Consider the following 19912-nt stretch of genomic DNA (forward strand, 5'->3'; position numbering starts at 1 on the left):
CTGAGATCAAACTGAAGGAACTAATGGCCCCTTTTTCACGATGTAGTTAAATCTATGAATACTGAAAATCTTGTTCAGAAATCTTCCGTCAGGGAGACCCATGGCAAGTCCAACAAGCGAAGAGAAAAATTAGCAGCCATTTCCCCTGGGGAAATAGGGACACTGTTAGAGGCTGGCTCATAAAACAGCCACGAGGATGAGAAAACCCCATTATTTTCATTATCCTGCTGCAGCATGAAAGCTGTCCTGGAGTGGGCACGAAACCCTGCTGTCCCTGGGCCAAAAGCCCCCAGAAGCCAAATTCCACCCAGGCTCAGCAGCATCCGTCCCATCCTCATCCTCCCCCCACCCCAAGCGCCCACGGAGAGCAACGGCCAAGGGCTCTGCAATGCATATCCATCACGGAGCCATTTCAAGCCAGACAAGGACCCCGAGCGCATATCGATCAATTTTATTTCCAGCAGACAAAGCCTTCCCCAATGTTAAAAATAAACCCATAAAGGCTAATTCAGCATATCGCAACAGATCGGATGAATCCATCTAGAGCGGTCTGGTACTGCCTGGTGTTTTATCCTCTATATCCCTTGGTCGTGAATCTGGACAAGAGATGCAGTTAAGGACCGGGTCCTTGTCCCCCTGACCCTCCTCCAAGGCAGCTGCATTTGCGATCAGTCCTTTTTATGGCTGTTTCCTTTTATTTCTGTGGCATCTGCCATTAAACAAGACTAATTAACGCAACAGGAAGATGAGGTTCACCTTGGTGTTGCTAGGTACCGGCAAATCTTAATCTGCACGGGAGGAGGCGAGGTCTTTGGGAGCATCCTCGGGCAGATGCTGCCCAAAGCATGTCCCAAGCAATCCCTGGCAGCGGGCACAGACTCCAGTTCATTTAAGGGGGGGGATAAAGAAGCTCATTTTGCCTTAGAGCAAATATCGCTCTGGCATCGATACTCATCTGTTGACGATACTCCTCCAGCGCTGGAGGGAAGCGCAGCGATTTCTATGCTAAACGGAAAGACAGAGAGACATGAAGGCTGGTCTCTGGGAAAGCTGATGCAGAAACCAGATCCACTGGACAGAAATGTGCCCCTGCTACTTGGCTGGAAGCAATCAGAGTCGTGGGGTCTCTGGAGGAATCTCTGTTTTCCTGGGAAGGCCGACGTTTAAAGAATGAAAAAGCAGTTTTGAGCTCCCTGGGACTTTCCGAGGTTTTTTGGATAGTTTTGGTTATATGAATGATTTTTGGTTGCAAGCTCTCATGGTTACAGACTCATATTATGATCCTGATGGCAAAGAACAAAGACTTCCCACACGTTAAGCAAATGACCGCGACTACGGGTTGCGTTCGTACAGGACCACAGGTGTAGGAGAGGCGTTCAGCAGCACCTTCGCTTGATCAAAAGATCCTTCACAGGTCACGGCAACCAGAGATTTGGTCCTGAAGCTTTACTGAAGTGCAGGCTGAACCAACCCAAAATGAATCAGCCTCTTCTCTGCTCCCAGCTTATTGTTGGATTTACCCTCCCAGCTTAGGAATGGCGTTGAAATTCAGTTCAGTTTAATAAATACAAGCCTGACGGAGATGTACAATCTGCCCCCCATGTCCTCCTTGCCCCCAGGCCAAGAAGATGACTTGGAGACTTGCTGCTCATGGTGCAAGGGCTGGTGGCTCCATTGAGGTGCATGAGAGCCCACGCCACCACGAACCCCGTCCTCTCCCAGCTGGATGCTCACAGGATTCTCCTGTCAATTTAAAAAACACTTTTTGGATTCAGATCCCCATGAAACAGCAGTGCTGTGGACTCAGATTGAAGTTTCTCACACCACCGCATGCTTCACGGGCTGGTATGGTATGGCTGAAGTATGTCAAAAAAGCAGCTAAGCATCTTTGAAGTCTTACAGTGGGATTTATGTCAACCAGGAACTGAAAACAGGTCTCCAGAAGGTATCACTTGATTTATTTCAAGGAGAACACAGGAGGTTTTAGAGAAGGACACGTAGGTTACAGAGAGCAGCACTCTACGGGCAAAGCTGAACCACAATGCCAATATTGCCCTGGCACTGATACTCATCTGTTGATATTTGTCCAGCACTGGAGGGAAGCACGGTGATTTCTATGCCAAATGAAAAGACGGAGCAACGTGAAGTCTGGTCCAGCCACCTTCAGGTTAGAAACAAACTCACGCTTGCATGCAACAGGCAATGAACTTAATCTGCTAAGAAAAGCAGAGATGGGCTGGGGAAACTGCAAATGCCACCTGCAAACTCAAGCCCCGAGCCCCTTCTTGCTGCTATTCCTTAACCAAGTCATAAAAAGATGACTAATTTTTAAAAACTCCTTTATTTCAGCGCTCTAGGACCTGGCTGTTTATCAGGAAACAGTAGAAAAGGGCAGAAAAAAATCATCAGCCTTCCTTTTTGTTTAATAAGAGTCTCCAAACCACTCTAAGGACTTGCAATTGCTGAGATAACTGTCCTGATTTCAGAGAGGACGGGTGGGGGTGGCACCTCCCGGCACGGAGGGGACGTTTATATTGGCAGCCGAGGCAGAAAGCCTCCACACAACCTAGGGAAAAGGAAAAAAAAAAAAAAGAAAGAAAGAAAAAAATCCCACCCAGCAAATAAACAAAAGCATTCCTAATAAACTGGAAATGTCATACTACATCAGGGATCACAAGATCGAGCCCAGAAAGGTCCAAGTGGCAAGAACACGCTGTTAAAAACAGATGGGAAAAACAAGCCGGGAAAGGTTGAGACTGTGTTCCTGAACTTCTGTTCCCGACACGGGTTTTAGAGCTGGTGCTGGCGTGGCTGGGGAGACAGCGGGGTGAAATACCAGCCGCCTGCATCGTCCCAGTAATCCCTGTGGAAACCTTAAAGCGGGAGGATGGAGGAAAGAGTTTCACACTGAAATCCCCAATCAACCACTTTGGAAATGTAGATTTTTCCAGCTTCCCAAGCCCAGCCTTGCCACGTGTCAAGTCAGGTTAATAATACTGCTTTTTTACATCTCGGTGTTGTTTTTGTGGAGTCCTACTTGGAAGGGGGGGTTGCTCCTCGCAGCACAGCGATGTGTTGAGGCAGAGGTTCGGGCTGGGTTTCTGGGATGCTCTGCAGCATGGGGATGGCCCTGTTAGCCTTTCTGTGCTCATTCCTGCTCATCTACAGATGGACTTGCAGAGGTGGCTCTACTCAGTGCTGTAAAACCAGGTCCTCAGTGAGCAAAACACAACAAGTGACACGCTGGGAGAAGTGGGTTCCCGCTGACCACCCTCCAAATGTTCTGAATTGGAAGACAAGGAGAAAGGAAGACTGAAATAAAATAGAAAGATGAGGGTACCAAAACATGCAGCCCACAGAGAGCTGTGGGGATGAAACCTCCGAGCCTGCCGCCTCCAGGCTCAGCCCATCGTCCTGACGGCGAGTGGGGATAAAGTTCCCAACAACAAACTCCTAAGATAGACCAGATGGTATCAGCTATTCCTTGAGACTGTCAGAGACCTTCCAACATAACAAAACAACAGAAGTTTGTTGGTTTTTTTTCAATGCAATGCCTTCCCCCGCTCGTGAGCACATGAGGACAGAGTCGGAGCCAACACAGCTCTGGATGCAGGGAGCCCTGTTTGGGGCCCACACTTCCCAGGAGCTCAGATCCATTCAAGCCCTGAGCTATTATTTATAGAAAGAGGGTCTAGCCTGGAACATCTCAAAAATGTTTGAGCTTCACAACCTGAAAGATCTCAAAAATATTTGTAAATATTGCAGTTTGGCTCAGGTGCCTTTCTGTGTGGGGGAGGGTGCAGGGGAACACTTTCCAAAGCTCAGACCAAGTGCTCGCCTGAAATTTGACAAGTTCAACGGATTTCCTCTATTATTTTGCATTCCTTCATGCTCTAGGTTCCAGGAGATGCCTAAATATCCAAGCGCAAAGGCTGTCAGCACAGCTTTTCCAGCCCGGCAGGAAGAAGGAGACATCTCCAGGGAGAGCCTATTTTGGAGGGCTATCCAATTCCAAACTAAGCCTTCAAACTTTTTGTTGTTATTATTCGGATTAAGACAGCAGAGTAGGAGAGCCGAGGCATTCCCACAGCAGATCACACCGCTTCTCATACTGCTTGCTTCTCAGTGGTGGAAGGGAGGTCTTTGTACGGATGCAGGACGTGGCTGGAAATCCACGGCTAAGGTCCTGGGGCTTTTTGAGGTCCCTAGTTGATATGTGGGCACCTTGAAATTTGAATGCGGTTGTGTTTAAATTTCAAAAATCGCTTCTTAATTCTGCACAACGTATCTTGCATGATGTCAAGACGGATGGAGAAGACTATTTTCCTTTTTACCCAAACTATTTCAAATGAAAAGCACATCTATGACAAAAAATTGCATTACAATAGGTTTATACATCACCCAACACACCTGTAGTATCAGCAGCTAAGAGGACACCTCAGAGCCTCACTGCTGAACAACTGGATTACACTAAAATAATTGCATCTTGCATTTTTGGTTTTTTTTTCTTTTACAACTCCTATTTCATACATTAGAAAACATTTAACAGCCATCCCTCACCTTATTCCTTAAGACTAATCAGTCAAAACAGAAACACTGGGGAGTATGCAATGAAAAAAGTAAAATAATAAAAATCCCATGGCTGAATTAAATATCTATTAGAATCCTTAGTCACGATGGAAATGTATTTATAACCACAAACCACCACTAAATTATCTTAACAGCCTCTAGCTGTTGCGTTGATGGCCAAAACAGCACAGTAAATTACTGGCTCACCATACAAAATTACACGCATCACTACTATACCATGTTTTAGTCCCAGACTCTCAAAAGCAGAGCAAGATTTACTCTTATTACCCAGCTGAGTTCACCCACCAGCACACACGTGTGCACGGCCACAAAACAGAGTAAATCCACCAATTTTTGCAGCGTGGCACAAACCCACTGCCAAGCCCACAACAAACACAGCGCTGGCAACAACCGCTCGCCTTTTCCCCCTCCTTTCCCACGTCTGATTGACTTTCCACCCATCAGATTTTCCTGTCCAGCAGCTGGACTGAGTTTTTAAACAGGCTGAATTCACCCCTAAACTCATCCAATGGACTTCAAGGCAAGGCAGACGCGAGGTGACCTTGGCTTGGAAATCTTGGACTTCCTCAACACGAGCTTGCAGGGGCAGAACATGCTGGGATGCAGCTTAGAAATGGCTAAGATGAAGATGAGAAATGGCTAAGATGAAGATGAGGCTGAAGGATGCTGGTTCCTGGTTCCCAGTTCTCTGATGGACTTGCTGCAGGCCCCAAAAGATTCACTTCGTCCATGTACGCTTTAATTTCCTACTTGTAAAGCAGGGACAGCAAAGAGCCAAGAGTCCAGCAAGCAACCTGGCAGTGCAAGGGTGCAAAGGTTGGAAACCCTTTGGCTGCCCAACCCCTTGCACCAGCTCTGTGCTCTGTTGGGATGTGCAAGGCTAAAACCTTTTGTCTTTGTAACCCACCTCAGTGCTATGATGCCAAGACTCTGTAATATTTTGGGTAGACGGATGAATATTAGTGACAGAGTTGAAACTGCAAGGACCAAAGCTTGGGGGAAAGAAAATGAATCTAAGCCCAGCCCACACCACTGAGTTTTGGGTACAAAAGGATAAAGGTGGGAAAATGAGAGAAGCAGGTATGAGAATAACCAGGAATATATACCGACCGGGATGGATGTTTGAGATACAACTTCGAGAGCACCGCAGCTGCGTTTCTGATCACGCTTTCATGTCTGCTTTTCTAGCAAACTGATATTTTATTTTTTAAAAAATATGTGTAATTAGTCAAAATTCTCCCATGCTTTGAAGGAAACAAATCCAAAGTTTTAACCAGGCCCTTCCACACTGAAAAAAAGCAGGTTAAACCTTGCCTAAATTACAGGTGATTCAGCAGTAACGCACGCAGCAGAGGGGAGCATGTAAACCCTAGACAGGACATTCTGACTTCTCACTTTCCTCCACAACCCCAGCTACGGTGTGTTAGTGGGAGGCTTCAGATACAAAGAAATGCAAAGAATAGGCTTTAAAAGCTCTTCTTCTTCATTACGAATGTAAATCTTGAAGGTTCTCATCCCCAAGTGGTATTCAAACAGCTCAATCCCATCTGAAATTATGAGCAGGTCAGAGCAGCAGGTCCGTGCTTCACCCCACCTAGCTGTACTGACAGCATTTAATGGCACTGAGTGGGTCATGGCAGACTCCTCCAAGAAGCAGGATGGACACAGAAACGTCACAAAAGAATATTTTCATCAAACACCCTCGTTAATGAAAATCTCATACAAAAAGCCTCCTAAACATCCTATGTGTAGCACAGGACATAATTTGCTTTACGTCCCTTTTTCAGATCCAACCCAGACCAATGCATGAGGTCCAGTTTCCAGCCACCCCAAGACAAATGTGGCCAGCTCATCGAGGGAGGTTCTCCTTCCCCTCTGCTCTGCCCTAGTGAGGCCCCATCTGCAGTACTGTGTCCAGTTCTGGGCTCCGCAGTTCAAGAAAGATGAGGAGCTACTGGAGAGAGTCCAGCGGAGGGCTACGAGGATGAGGAGGGGACTGGAACATCTCTCCTGCGAGGAGAGGCTGAGGGAGCTGGGTTTGTTTAGCCGGAAGAAGAGAAGGCTGAGAGGGGACCTTAGAAATGCTTATAAATATCTGAAGGGTGGGTGTCAGGAGGATGGGGCCAGACTCTTTTCAGCGGTGCCCAGTGACAAGACAAGGGGCAATGGGCACAAACTGAGGCACAGGAAGTTCCGTCTGAACATGAGGAAGAACTTCTTCCCTCTGAGGGTGACGGAGCCCTGGAACAGGCTGCCCAGGGAGGTTGTGGAGTCTCCTTCTCTGGAGATATTCAAGACCCGCCTGGACACGGTCCTGTGCAGCCTGCTGTAGGTGAACCTGCTTCGGCAGGGGGGTTGGTCTAGATGATCCCCAGAGGTCCCTTCCAAACCGTAACATTCTGTGATTCTGTGATTCTATGAAATACGCATTTCCAGCCCCACTGTGAACATCTATCGCACACTATCGAGCACAGAGTATTTTGTGAAGCACCATCCACACCACCAGCTTGTAAGACACCCTGCCTTCTGCTGCACGTGAAGTGCTTTCAGTATTAAAAAAAACACAACCCTGCAGACAACCTTCTTCTCTGCACATAACTCTGCCTTCAAACCTCGCTCCTTGGCACACCTCCCGGTGACAGCACATGATACATCAGCCCGTCTGCACGTCAGCTGGCTGTACTGATGTGAAGCTAAAAGGAGTGTATTGATTGATTCCTAGTCGAAGCCTCAGCCAACACGTTTTGCAAGTGTTTGAGACAACGGCCTGATCCTTTCAGGCCCTCCCTTGGGTTGCCTTTGAAGGGAGTGCAAGGCAGGAGCTCAAAATGCGGCTCTGGGAGCAACACCATGGCTATGGCGACGGATCTAGCTAGTTTCAGACCTAAGCACATCCCGTTGCAAGTGGAAACTCTCTGAAAAGGCAGGTGAAGCTGGGAAAGATCTGTCCTCAACTGGCTGACTGGTTTAAACCTCAAAACACCAATTTTGTTCCTTTCCAGTGTTTTCTTCAGGGTATCAACTTCTACCGTTGCAGATATTCGCATTACTCATGTCTCATCTCCTTTAAAAGGTGTGAATTCAGACTCGGTAGGAGGAGGCATGTTTCTCCCCCATCACACATCTATAGCGGAGGCAGAACTTGCTGGAGGATGCAGAGACAAGAAGATCTTGCAGGATTTAACATCTGTGACTGGTTCCCCCTTCTGTGTTTGATGTGGAAGGACCAGATGTTTCTGATCACCTCTCCCAAGCGCGAATCTCACCTCTCCACTAGAGGGTTCAGGCGACAGGGTGGTGGGACACCCACCGCTTGCACTGAGAGCCCACTGTGCTTTGGTGATGTGCCAAGCACTCTGGGCTACCTCCTGGGAAAAGGACCTTGGGGTGCTCCTGCCAGAAGTCCCCCAAGCTGAGCTAAAATGCTGGCCCCTCTCTGCATGGATGGCAGCCCCACGGGCTTTTGTCAGGCCGCGTTCTCACTCAGTTTCTTTGGAAGGTGGCTGCCCCTCGCTGTTTCGGAGGCCTGTCGTGTAAAGCTTTCCCAGGCTCCTAATCACTCTCGTCACCCTTCTCTAAAGTCTCTGGTGTCAGGGGTCCACCCACACACACATTGCTGCAGGATAAAGTCCTGATCGCTGGCAGGAAAACTCCCCACTCCCTGCCCTGCCTCGCTCCGTGCACGCAGAGGGCTCAGAGAGGGATCCAAGCGGTCAGGACTAGGTTCAAACCTCACTCCCAATTTCTGGTCTCCTGCAGGGACCAGCCTGCATTATTTCTCAGCATCTCCTTCCCCCTGGCACAACCAAGAGGACCCCATACAATCCCTGTCGCTCCCCACATCCCATCTCTTCTGCATTTTTTCCTTTTTTTTCTTTCATTCATTTTATTTATTCCTTTTCCTCAAAGGCTTTCAGCCTGCCACGATCACTGCTCACTGTCTGCACGGCTGCCACTATGGGTAACATAAGACTGGTCTGGAGGCAGCAGTGGGGCTCAGAATCATAGAATCATAGAATCACAGGTTGGAAAAGATCTCTCAGATCCTCAAGTCCAACCGTCCACCCAACACCACCATGCCTGCTAAACCATATCCCAAAGTGCCACATCTACACGTTTTTTGAATCCCTCCAGGGATGGGGACTCCACCACTGCCCTGGGCAGCCTGGTCCAATGTCTGGCCACTCTTTCAGTAAAGAAATTTTTCCTAATATCCAGTCTAAATCTCTCCTGATGCAACTTGAGGCCATTTTCTCTTTTCCTATCACTAGTTACTTGGAAGAAGAGACCAACCCCCACCTCACTACAACCTCCTTTCAGGTAGCTGTAGAGAGAAATCAGGTGCCCCCTCAGCCTCCTCTTCTCCAGACTAAGCAGCCCCAGCTCCCTCAGCTGCTCCTCATCAGACTTGTTCTCCAGACCCCTCACCAGCCTCGTTGCCCTTCTCTGGACACGCTCCAGCACCTCAATGTCCTTCTCGTGGTGAGGAGCCCAAAACTGAACACAGTACTCGAGGTGCGGCCTCACCAGTGCCGAGTCCAGGGACAGAGTCAGTGCCAGCTCCGCTCCCCTCTCTCCTGCCACCCCGCGCCCTGACCCCCTAAAACAATGACCCCTTCTATTCCCCGTTGCCCCACTGGAAACTCCAGTCTGACGTTATCAGCGGTGGACAGCAGGTGAGGGAGGCAGAACACTAGCCTCAAGTCATCGATTCTCCTTGGGTCAAAGCAAACGAGGTTTTCCTGGGAGCTTCCTCTCGGGAGGGAGTTATTTAGGAACAACGCAGAGACCCAGAATCACAGGAACCATGTGCATTATTGACGGCATGGAAACAGAGCGGTTATCTTCTGCTGTCAGTAAGCCAGAAGGGGCATTTATTGTGTTTGCCCCTTCCTGGGCCAGATGGCTTTCAAGCACAGCACCCGCACGGAAATGGGGTGACAAGGAAAGAGATCTGGAGGTGCCGAGGAGGCCTCTGTAGGGGTGGCGAGCAGGACTTTTCAAGGGAGAGGCAACTAAGGAGTACCGACACCCTGAGCTGAATTACATAGCTAACATTCCTTTTTCCACGGAGAGCTGTTTCAAGCCAAGAGCATCCAGGGAGCAGTCAAAAAACTACATATTCCCCTTACAAATAAACAACAAAAAGCCCTAAAGATGCTTAAATAAGTATATGGATGAAGATCTGCAGAACAGATCGGTAGCAATGACTAAGAACCCCGTTTAGCACGATTACTGACAGTACTATGAAATTAAAAAATGCAGACAAACCTAAGTATCACCGAGTTCAACAGCAGCACACAGTGCCAGACCTCCAATGTATGTGTGACACAGCTCCTTGAAGCTGAAAATTTAGAAAACACCTGAAAGTCACCAGAAAAGGGAAAGGAAGGTTTACTAATCGGTTTTGGAAAGGAGACATAATCCCCGTTCGGGTATTACATTAAGGGGCCAAGGATTTTGTTCAGCAAGTCAGCTTGTGTCCTTTGGCAGCCACAGCAAAGTCCGCGGGGATGTTCAGAAGGTCAGCAAGGAACCTGAATGGGCGAGGCAGCAGCTGTGATCATCAGGAAAATATAATCGCTGAAAATCTACAAAATTCAAAAGACCACATATCTTTGACTCAAAATGTTATTTCCATCTTACCATATGGATGCAGGAGCTGGAACTCCACCAAAGAGATGTCTAAATGCCTTCCAAAGCAAACGCCTTTGGAAAATACCAGGTTTAAATGGAATAAGAGGCATAACAAGTACTGCGATGCTATTAGGTCAGCATCTTCAATCCAGAAGACACGACGGAAATACTTTGGATATGTCCAAAAGGCGTTGCAAAGCAAAAGAAATAATAAATAATAATACCCCCACCACCATACCATATTTCTATCAATAGATTACAGGAAAAAGAGAGACCGAACATACAGGATTTAAAAATTCGGAGGCCGTGTGAAGAAGAGTCCAGAGCAGGCAGAGACGGAAAAGCTTTCCAAGCCACGGAAAGGAAGAAGCAATCTGAACACTTAATACAGAAATGTCTAAGAGCTGTTCTCAACTGGTCCTGCCTCAAAGCCAGATTTAAACTATAAATAAAAATGTCCCATTTCTGGCCCAAGAGTGAACCTCCCATCCTGAACAGGCATCATTTTGGGGTGAGAATATTCACATTTGGATGGGGAAGTTCATTTCTAGGTATTAGTGTAATGCAGACAACCAGACTGATGCAAGATTTCCCAGATCCCAACCTTCTCCAGGAAAACTGCGCAAGACCTCAGGAAAAAAAAAAAAGGAACAGAATACAAAAAAGACAAATCCAGAGATGAAATCATGCGTCGTCGTCGTCCCCCTCCCGAGCTTGCTGGCATGAAATTATTCCAGATTCACTGGAGAAACAGGCACCACTGGCTACCTTATGCAGCAAGAAACACATGCTTCCAGCACTCAGATTTTCCTCTCGTTCTTTAAAGGCACAGCTTGCAAGCTAAAGACGACCATGAGCTTTTTTTGGACCGAGGCTGACTTTTAAAATTATTATTATTAACTATTTTTCATTATTATTTCTTTATTTTTATTATTTATTTATTATTGTTGGTCTCTGGTCTCTTCTCCCAGGTAACTAGTGACAAGATGAGAGGAAATGGCATCAAGCTGCATCAGGGGAGGTTTAGATTGGCTATTGGGAAAAATTTCTCGATTGAAAGAGTGGTGAAGCATTGGACCAGGCTGCCCAGGGCAGTGGTGAAGTCCCCATCCCTGGAGGGGTTCAAAAAACACGTAGATAGGGCTCTTCAGGACATGATTTAGCAGGCATGGTGGTGTTGGGTTGACGGTTGGACTTGATGATCTGAGAGGTCTTTTCCAACCTCAATGACTCTATGATTCTATGATTCCAAATACAGCACATAGTTAAATTGCTGTATGGCTAGATATGACGGATGCCATCCGTACGAGCCCACGGGCAGCTTTGCAAGGTGCCCTTGAGGAATTCCTCTCGGTGCGTGGTAAAACCAGGTGGGTGCAGGCACACCTTCGGTGCAAGCGCGTTTGCCTGGAGGCGTGCACACGGTCTGGATCTCTTCTTACAGTTTCAGCTCTGCTCTCTGCAGTTCCACGTGCTGAATATTTGCTTTTTCTGTTGATAATGATGAACAAGAAAGAAAAGCGATGCTCTGTGCTGACTGCATCCGTACAGGCTCCCGCGTTCACTACCAATTTGCTGCTGGTTTAATCTGTGATAAGCACAAAGCTGGTTTCACCTGGAAGCAAGGTGTTCAGGTACTGATCTAACTTCTCCAGATTTAGACTGAAAAAGCCTAAGGAGAAGCAATCCCACCCGTCCCTCTGTGAGGGAGAGACCTGAACCGCTTGGCACCGGCATTTCCAGGCCAGTAACTCTGAAAGCTTTTGCCTAAAAGCATCCAGCCATGGTGGGATATTAACATAGCAGCGTGCAAGGGTGTGAACAAGTCATTTCTAACACTGATGACTTCTCAGCTGGGATGAGAAACTGGAAAAGGCAAACAAAAACCCAACTCAGCCTTTCCCTGCACTGCTCCTTTAGAGCCCGCAGTGCTGCGTGCTGGGGAAGGACCAGAGATAAGGCAGAGATCAACTGATGTGCAAACAAGAAAGGGGCTTTTTCTTTCTCAAGCTATTTTTATTATGTGTACAGAATTACAGGAGCCATTGTGAGACCACGGAGACACCAAATGAAACTCTGGAGGGTAGGTCTGCTCCTGGCTTATGTATCTGCACTGCCCAATGCAAGGCGTGCTGCTGTAGGTGCTGCTCAGTGACCCATGGCAGAGGTCCATGTAATCATAGAATCATAGGTTGGAAAAGACCTCTAAGATCATCAAGTCCAACCATCACCCCAGCACCACCATGCCTGCTAAACCACATCCCAAAGTGCCACATCTATGCGTTTTTTGAACCCCTCCAAGGACGGTGACTCCACTGCTTCCCTGGACAAAGGATGCTCCAGGAGACTTTCTAGATGCTCGGCAGCTTTGGGAGCCTCTCCGGAGCCCGGTGCCCCAGCTGGTGCCATGGGCCAGGCTCTCAACAACCCGGAGGCAGAGCCGGGCTTCCCGCTCGCAGCTCGGCATGAGGAAATCACAACAGCCTGTATTTACACGACGCCTCTCGGCCAGACGATAGGCCTAGGTGTGCTGCAATTAAAATTCCATAAAATTACCAGCCAAAGGATGGTGTGGGATAACAAGCTTTTGCATATTATTGATCCTGGGCTTAACTTTTTTTTGCCCAAGTCCTCGGCAGGATGCGACTATCCCATGGCGAAGGGCTGAGAGGTGAAGGAGAGGTCACGCCGAGCAGCAGCGACAGCAGCTGAGAAAGCTGTTTCAGCTCTATGGCTGCTCTCTGCGCACCCTGGAGTAAATCAAAGTCTCTCCTCATTTTTCCTGGGATAAATACACTTCATCATGACTGTTAGGTGCGGTGAGATCCATCTAAGCATTACAATAGGGCAGCGAGACTTTAAAGACTTGAAAGGAGTACTGAAAGGAAGGGCAGTTTAGAGTTAAAGCATTAATTTCCGAACCTTTTGGATCAATTAATCTCGGAGAGCCCCCAGGTGACCTTGACACCCTCACTGTCTAAATCCCCCCTGGAAGTACCACGTACTTCTATGGACCTGTTGCAATCCCTTTCCATAAGTTCACACATCCCCAGCAGCCTGCGAGCAGCTCGGGAACCCCTGGCTCAGGTAGAAGTGATAGATCAAAGTCACAGAATCATAGAATGTTAGGGGTTAGAAGGGGCCTCTGTGGGTCATCTAGTCCAACCCCCCCTTCCAAAGCAGGGTCACCTACAGCAGGCTGCACAGGACCACGTCCAGGCGAGTCTTGAATATCTTCAGAGAAGGAGACTCCACAACCTCCCTGGGCAGCCTGTTCCAGGGCTCCGTCACCCTCAGAGGGAAGAAGTTCTTCCTCATGTTCAGCTGGAATTTCCTCGGCTTCAGTTTGTGCCCGTTGCCCCTTGTCCTGTCGCTGGGCACCACTGAAAAGAGTCTGGCCCCGTCCTCCTGACACCCACCCTTCAGATATTTATAAGCATTTCGAAGGTCCCCTCTCAGCCTTCTCTTCTCCAGGCTGAACAAGCCCAGCTCCCTCAGCCTCTCCTCGTAGGAGAGATGTTCCAGTCCCCTCATCATTCTCGTAGCCCTCCGCTGGACTCTCTCCAGTAGCTCCTCATCTTTCTTGAACTGGGGAGCCCAGAACTGGACACAAGTCGAGTTCCCAGCTGTGGGAATGACCCCAAACACAAGCGCAGCCAAACCGCTGACTTGCTCTGTGCCTCGGTTTCCCCATCCGACCAGACCCTTTGGGGCAGACGTGTGCTCACTGAACACCCAGCGCATCGAGCCCCAATCCCAGTCACCTCAGCTGCTACTGTAATCCAAATAAATAATATTTGCCCTGCCTTTGAGTCATTACTATAAATTATGTGCTTCGGTCTGGTAAACACTATTACATCACCTCTTGCATCTGACACTCACTAAAAGAGAGAAAAAAAAAAGGGGGTTTCAGTATCACTTCTGCTGTCTTCCAAAGAGAAATGAAGCCAGCTTCCTGTTACACTTTCCTTAAACATTGTTTTTCTTAAGTTCAACCTGTGCTTTGCCACCATCTTTTACGTCCAACGCGGACTTCGCCAGGACCATTAGCCAGCTCTGAAGTCATGACAGACAGCTGAAGATTCACTCAAGCTGTCTTAGCAAAGCCAAAGCACCAGGAAAACACACCGGTTTCCCTCCCCACACAATACATGGACTCCTTACCTCTACGGACACGACTGCTGGGATTTTCTCTAGCCTAGTCTTGAAAGCCTCCCAAGATGGAGACCCTGCAGCGTCTGTGAGAAGCTGTTGCTCTACACCAGGACCCACCCACTGGAGGAGCTTCCCCTAAGACCCAGCCTGAACCTCTGAAGCTGGGCTGTGGTTGTTGCCCCTTGTTTTGTCACCTGCCACAATCAAGAAGAGTTTGACTCCATCATCCCCCCAACCATCCCTCAAGTACCTGCAAGTTCTTCGATCAACAGTACCATGATGACAACACACCACCATCTGCCTGTCCCCAGAAGATGTTACAGTGGGCACAGGAATGCACCCAAACAAAACGACCCCATGAGAAAGCTGCAGGGAAGAGGCTGTGTATTTTGACTCATCAGCAATGATGCAGCAGAGAACCAAGCCACGGAGGGTGACCTTTGCGCAGCATTGCACAAGAGAGGTGGTGCTGCAGGAGCACTGGCGGGCACTGCCCTTGCAAGCGAAACGCACCCCCTGATATGCAGAACCTTCTCTGGTGGAGCAAGTGTTCCTCCCTCCTCTGAATCACAGGGCAGATGACAACAGCTAAAACGTCTGATGGCCTTTTTGAGTCAAGCCAGGAGACTACACAGGAGGAGCTGGGTGCAGCAAGGCAGCTTGACAGCTGGAAAAAGACCCAAAGCCAAGCAGCTCAGTGCTGTCAAAACTTTCTACAAAGAACTTGTCTGCACTTGGTCAGAGGACTTCCCTGAGTCCCACCAGCTGATCGGGGTGACATCATTTGTGCCCTAAAGCCTCTTTGCTCTCCCTCCCGAGTTCAGGCTCAAAATCCATAAAACCACCTAAACCAGCCCTGGAAGGGACTTTTGGAGAATTTGTCGCATTTATTCCACTGCCTCGAAACAGGATCAGCTCTCCTGAAGCGCCGTTTGGCCAACCTGCTCTGCGAAACTTCCACCGATGGAGACTCGGAGCCCATCTCAAACCATCTGCTCCGCTGCTCTGCTACTCTGGCGATCAGAGGCGAGGGAGATTTTTCCCGACACTTCTTTCCCTTGCCGCAGCTCGAGCTCAGCACTTCTTGGCCTCCCACCACCGGCCACGGAGAACAGTTTACTCCCTTCCCCTTCGCAGCTACCTTTGACATACTCGAGGACTGTTATTTCTCCTCTCATTCCTAGACTAAACAACCTCACTTCCTTCAGTCTTTCCATGTTTTCTATGTTTCTGCTCATATTTTGGTGCTCTTCTCTGGAGCCTCTGCAACTGTTGCCCTATTTTTTTGGTAGAGGGGAGCATCCTGAATCAGGCACAGCACAGCTGAACACGATAGTGACGCACTAAAGCTCCATAGAGAGAAGAGAAAAAGTAAAGATCACTTTGCTTAATACCCATCTTTTTTGTATTTTGTTGCAGAGTTAAAGTGTTGTCCTTTCTTCTCCCTCTGCTCTAAAATTTCATGCTGATGAGCACTGTGTCAGTCTCCACCTGGTACCTCCACCATTTGAGCAGCCCAAGACTTCTCTGCTCCCATGGTCCTTCTTCAGCCCACATCCCACATCCCCACGTAATGAGGACATACTTGCTAAGCACCTTCAAGTGACATACGAGGGGTCTACTTCAGGGCCCACACAAACTTCTTCTTTGGGGAGTTACCCCTGGGAGCAGGGCTGTGATCAGTAAATCAGCCCGTTACACCCCCCTCGACCTGCTCTGCTCACCCCACCGGAGAGGAGCAGGTCTTCCGATGGCCTGGACTCAACTGCTTCCGCTCGATGTGAAAATGCCCACTGATGCACAAAGCCAGACTCTCCCCCCAGTTCAACCAGTGTGTGTGTGTGTGGCTGAGCACTAAAGGACTGTACGAGGCGAGAAGCTTTTCTTCTAGTCGGAGCTGTAGACACACATCTCAGCCAGACAGAAAACACTCTGACTTCACAGCACACAAACGAGCAGGCAAAGCGCGCTGATTTAACGATAGGAAGCTAAGAGCTCCTCTACACGACAGCAGCTATTTTTCACGTTGCTTTTCTGCCAGAGAGCCCAGCCCTGCAGCCCACCATGCCGGGCAGCGGCCAGACACCAACCACCACTCTCAACCCACGTCGAACTCGGGAGACAACAGACAGGCACGTCCAGCGGGAGAGCACCAGGAGACGGTGAGTCAGTGCAGACCGGCACAACACGCGCTGGTCTCGGCTCACCGGTCGCACAACTAAAGCCAAGGGTTTTGTTTAGGGAATGGGGTTTTTTTTTAAACTTTTTTTTCGTGGGTGTTTTAAGGAGGAGCCAGGAAGAGAATTAAAGGACAGCTCTGTGCGTTCTGGCTGTGTACAAGGAGACCCTTCCCTGCATGGAAGTCAGAAGGGGAGAAGGTGGGGACAGGCTTTTTAGTGGGACCTGTTGTGATAGGACAAGGGGTGATGGTTTTAAACGGAAAGAGGTGAGATTTAGAGTGGATATAAGGAAGAAATTTTTTACAGTGAGGGTGGTGAAACCCTGGCACAGATTGCCCAGAGAAGTGGTCAATGCCCCATCCGAGGTAACATTGCAGGTCAGGTTGGACGGGGCTCTGAGCAGCCTGATCCAGTTGAAGGTGTCCCTGCCCATGGCAGGGGGGGTGGACTAGATAGCCTTTAAAGGTCCCTTCCAACCCAAACCATTCTATGATTAGATGAAGGTACAAAAGCGATTGGAAAAAAAAAATAAATCAGGCAAGCGGACGATGGATCTTGGCGTCCTGAGCAGAATGGAGGTGGAAGGTGGTTTTTGGTATCTCCATTACTACTGATCTTCAATTGTTTGGTTACCTTTTATGATCAATACTACAGTAGCAGCTACAGGGCTCGTCTGAGATCACAGCTAAGTAGCCTAGGGTCTACAGGAACCCCGATCCCCAATTACGAGACAGAAAAGAGGCACAATTTGTCTCAACCTTGAAGCAGTCATCGTTTGATCAGATGCATGTCACCCAACGGAAGAGAAACTCCGGACCCTGATATTTTCCAGAGCATTGTACGAAGAGGTCCGACATCAAATGTCCCACAATCTCACATGAACGCAATCCTCTGAAGTGAAACTGAGCAGATCTCGCTGTAAATGCGGATCAATTTACGCTGTGTGGATCAGGTGTGGCAAAGAGTCCCCTTCCCCAGCCACCCTGGATGGGAGTTTTAGAAAGAAAATTTAGCACCTTCACGCCTTGCCAAGGATCTCCTTGAAAAGTAAAACCAAAACAAAACCAGGCTTGTAAAAGCACAGCGCTCCAAGGTCAGCAGCAGCAACACACCCATGTGCAGACACGTACATTTGAAAGGCACTTGTCAAAGAAAAAATAAATCTCTCATCTACCCTGTGTCAATACAGCCAGAGCAGGAACTTCAAACCCGATTAGCAGCATCCTGCAGCCCGAGATTCCTCCTTTGAGGTCTCCAAGCAGAATATAAACCAAAGGCGTAAGGAAAGCGGCACAGCCAGCGGCTCAGCGCCTTCCCTTTGAGCCCGTACAAAGGCCGGCGTAACGCCGCGGTGGCCGAAAACCCGCCTTTTGTGCGTGAAAACCCAAGTCCAGCCATGGGGTCTGCCATGTCTACCTGCTCCGAGTCATTATCGAACAACCTGATCAACCCACCAACACCCTGAACGCACGTTATATAAAGTTGTATAAATATTGATATATTAATAATAATGCATTAAAAACCAACGGGATGAGGCACCACCGAGCGAGACGCAGTCCAAGCTAAGCCCGACGTTTTCAAATCCAGCCACCGACGCAGGAAGCCGGCACAACCGGCGTGACTGGAAGGGAAGTCCCACTGACCACAGCGCCGGGACCGCTCCGGCGCAGAGATCCCCTCGGGTGACATCTGCCCAGCATCGCTTCCTGCCCCGTGGAGGCTGCGTGGGACGGCCGGGCACATCTCGGCACGGCCGCGCTTCCTCTTGGGGGAACGAGGATGTTTTGAAAACATAGGTGGCTTGCAAAGCACTTTGGGCTGTATCTGGATGAAAAGCGCTCTTATGCACATTGATAATTAGCGCTGACCGGCGTGTCACCCCCTCACGTAGAGCGTTTCGCAGATTTATTCAGCTCTTGCTGGAATGCTGGAGCACAAGCTGGATATTCAGCAAGCGATGTGAGCGCCCTTTCACGGGGCAGATGCCGGGGAGCCGACGATGTTTGATGAGTTAAGGCCACCAGTGACTCAGGATCAGCAATTAGTGGATTTCTGCGAGAGGAAGGTGCTTTGCTCCATTAAGCTAAAAGCATCCTCCACAGTTCAGCGTGCACAAAGCCATCCTGTCCATCTCCCGCAAAGCCTGCCTGCATACTTTCGGGGTTTGCTGTTTCCCATGTCAACACCCGCTTTCACCTCTGTCTCGGCGCATTCGGGGGGGGGACAGGGAGCGAAAGAACCGGATTCCCTCACAGCTCCACCCCGCAGCCGAGCCGATCCCCCCTCGAAGGGGGATCAGGCACACGAGGAGGGGATCGCCCGGCGCGACCGGCCGCTCAGTCTAACACGAAGGGATGTGGCACCGCTGACATCCGCGGCGCTGCACCCGTTTCGGACAAGGCTAATAACACCGGATCACAAATCGGATACCCCTCCGGCCCTGCCCCAGCCTGTGTTAGGGGAGCACGGACACCCACCACCCTCTCAGGGTAGGCAGTGATGCTTCCATCAATCCTTAACACCGGCTGCACTTGTTTCGCCTGCCGCTCCTAAAACCCACGCAGGCAAAAGCAAGGGCGATTTCGGCTGGCGAACCCCTCCCAGGGAGGGGAGATCGCCCATCCCTCTCCCAGAGGCTGCGTCCCAGCCAGCCGAAGCCCGGCAGAGGTTGCTCGGCGGGAGTTGGGGAGCGGGACCCCGGCTCGGTGTCGGGGAGCGATGTGCCGAGTCATAGGCTGGCAGCTCGACGTCGCCCAGCTCCGACGCTCGTGGCGGGCGGCGAGACCGTCAGGCGGAGGGCGCGGAGAACAGTTCTTTCTTTCAGCGAGCGGGGAGTGTGACAGAGCTGGCATTTGGACCCTCTTTTTACAACTTCTTTGAAGTGTTTGATCTCGGCCGCTAACGACACAAAAGGCTATCGGAGCGCTACCGGGGCTATCTTCAAAGGGTTCCAGCGATAAATGATTAATAGGGAGGGGGGGAAGCGGCCGTTATGGGGGTGTTTGGGGTGGGGTGGGTGGGGGGAGATGTATTATTACCTTTAGTCTTGGGGGAAAAGGTATTGCCAAGCTCCCCCCAAAAGCCCGGCTCCGGAGGACGGAGCAGCGTGAAACTGCCCCGCAGCCGGGTGCGGGGGCCGGCCGCGCTCCCACCTCCCCTTCCCCAAGCACTGGGGTGCCACGACCCCCCCACCCCCCCCCTCACACCCCGGTAAGGGGCCCCCCCCCGCCCCGCCGAGCCCCCGCCGCGGCGGCAGGTGCAGCCGGGCCGGGGGAGGATGGAGAGGATGGAGGGGAAGGGGGGATACCGGCTCTGGGGGCGAGGGCGGGGGGAAACCCGGTTTTGGCGGA

The 19912-nt window shown here is 49.9% G+C and overlaps 1 protein-coding gene across 1 annotated transcript in view; it reads right to left on the bottom strand.

The window, feature by feature from the left end:
• The window catches only part of GAB2 (GRB2 associated binding protein 2), a 103101-nt gene that overhangs the window by 83024 nt on the left and 165 nt on the right, over window positions 1-19912 (bottom strand). The window lies entirely within an intron of this gene.

The sequence above is a fragment of the Opisthocomus hoazin genome, chromosome 1 (assembly GCF_030867145.1).
Source record: "Opisthocomus hoazin isolate bOpiHoa1 chromosome 1, bOpiHoa1.hap1, whole genome shotgun sequence".
NCBI lineage: Eukaryota > Metazoa > Chordata > Aves > Opisthocomiformes > Opisthocomidae > Opisthocomus > Opisthocomus hoazin.